Here is a 2553-nt window from a genome sequence, read left to right on the forward strand (position 1 = left end):
ATCCTAGAAAAACCCTCAAAAACCCTAGAAAATCCTAGAAAACCCTAAGAAAACCCTAGAAATCCCTAAAAGACCCTAAAAACGCTTGAAAAACCCTCAAAAACCCTAGAAAACGCTAAAAATCCTCGAAAACCCTAGAAAACTCTAGAAAACCTTAGAAATCTCAAGAAAAACTTAGAAAACCATAGAAAACCCTAAAAAACCCTAGAAAACCCTAGAAAACCCTAAAATCCTAGAAAATCCTATAAAATCCTATAAAACCCTAAGAAAACCCTAGAAAATCCTAGAACAACTTATAAAACCCTAGAAAGCCCTAAAAAATCCTCGAAAACCCTAAAAACTGCTAAAAACCCTCAAAAGCCGTAGAAAACCCTAAAAAACCCTAAGAAAACACTAAAAAGCCCCAAAAATTCTTGAAAATCCTATAAAACCCTAAGAAACCCTTGAAAATCCAGGAAAAACTTATAAAACCCTAGAAAAACCCTCGAAAAACCTAGAAAACCCTGAAAAAATTCTAGAAAATCCAAAAAATTCTAGAAGACCCTAGAAAAACCCTCGAAAACCCTTGAAAACCCTAAGAAAACCCTAGAAAATCCTAGAAAAACCTATAAAACTCTAGAAAATCCTAGAAAAATACTCGAAAACCCTAAAAACCCTAGAAAACCCTAAAAATCCTAGAAAACCCTAAGAGAATGCAAAAAAATCCTAGAAAAACATAGAAAACCCTAAAAACACTTGAAGAATCCTCAAAAACCCTAGAAAACACTAAAAAACCATCAAAAATCCTAGAAAATTCTAGAAAACCTTAGAAATAAAAAAAACTTAGAAAACCTTAAAAAAACCCTAAAAAACCCTAGAAAACCCTAAGAAAACCCTAAAAAATCCTAAAAAAAACTTAGAAAAATCCTAGAAAACACTAAAAAACCCTAAAAAATTTTAAAAAACCTTAGAAAATCCTAAAAAGACACTAGAAAACCCTAAAAAAATCCTAGAAAACCTTAAGAAAATACTAGAAAATCTTAGAACAACAAATAAATCCCCTAGAAATCCCTAAAAATTTCAAGAAAATCCTAAAAAATCCTAAAAAACCTTAGAAAACCCTATAAAGTCTTAGAAAAAAAACCTAGAAAAACTTAGAAAATCCTAGAAAACACTAAAAAACCCTAGAAAACCCTAAGAAAACCCTAGAAAATCCTAGAAAAACCTAGAAAACCCTATAAATCGCTAAAAAACCTTAAAAAACTCTTGAAACCCTAGAAAACCCTAAATAATACTAGAAAAACATAGAAAACCTATAAAAACTCTAGAAAACCCTAGAAAAACCTATAAAAACTCTAGAAAACCCTAAAAATCCCTAGAAAAACCCTCGAAAACCCTAGAAAATCCTAAAAAATCCTAAGAAAACCTTAGAAATCTCAAGAAAAACTTAGAAAACCCTAAAAAACCCTAGAAAACCCTTAAAAACCCTACAAAACACTAAAAAACCCTAAAAAATCCTAGAAACTCTTAGAAAATCCTAAAAAGACCCTAGAATATCCTATAAAATCCTAAAAATCCCTAAGAAAATCCTAAAACAACCTAGAAAACCCTAGAAAACCTTAAAAACCGCTAAAAAACCCTCGAAAGCCGTAGAAAACCCTAAAAATCCTAAGAAAACCCTAGAAAACCCCAAAAATTCTAGAAAATCCTAGAAAACCCTAAGAAAATCCTAGAAAATCCTAGAAAACCCTATAAAACCCTCGAAAAACCCTAGAAAATCCTAGAAAAACCTATAAAACGCTAAAAAACCCTAGAAAAACACTCGAAAACCCTAGAAAACGCTGAAAAAACTTCGAAAATCCTAGAAAACCCAACAAAACCCCTAGAAAACCCTAAGAAAACGCTAGAAAAACATAGAAAAATCCGAGAAAACCCTAAAAAATCCTAGAAAACCCTCGAAAACACTACAAAACCCTAGAAAACCTTAGAAAACCCTTGAAAAACGCTGAAAAACCCTAAAAAACCTTAGGAAACCCTAAGAAAACCCTAGAAAAACCTATAAAACCCTAGAAAAACGCTCGAAAACCCTAGGAAAACCCCTTAAAAATCCTAGAACTCTTGAAAACCCTAAAAACCCTAGAAAACCCGAGGAAAAAACCCTAGAAAACCGTAGAAAATTATAAAAACCCTAGAAAACTCTAGCAAAACCCTAGAAAACACTAGAAAACCCTAGAAAAATCTTAGAAAACCCTAGAAAATCTAAAAAAAATCCTAGAAAATCCTAAGAAAACCCTAAAAACCCTAGAAAACCTAGAAAAACCCTACAAAAACATAGAAAACCCTAGAAAATCCTAAGAAAAACCTAAAAAATCTTAGAAAAACCTATAAAACTCTAAAAAAATCTAAAAAACCCTCAGGTTTTCTTTTTCAGCGACCGATTCAGGAATCTTAGGCGCAAAACCACAACTGAACTATAGATTTTTATGTATATATGTATTTAGATTTTTTATATTTGGTTCAACCTTAAGTTTTATTTTCCTCTCGTCATTTATTATTTTTGTTTTCAAAAGGATA

This window comes from Arachis ipaensis, chromosome B09 (assembly GCF_000816755.2).
Source record: "Arachis ipaensis cultivar K30076 chromosome B09, Araip1.1, whole genome shotgun sequence".
In the NCBI taxonomy this organism is placed as follows: domain Eukaryota; kingdom Viridiplantae; phylum Streptophyta; class Magnoliopsida; order Fabales; family Fabaceae; genus Arachis; species Arachis ipaensis.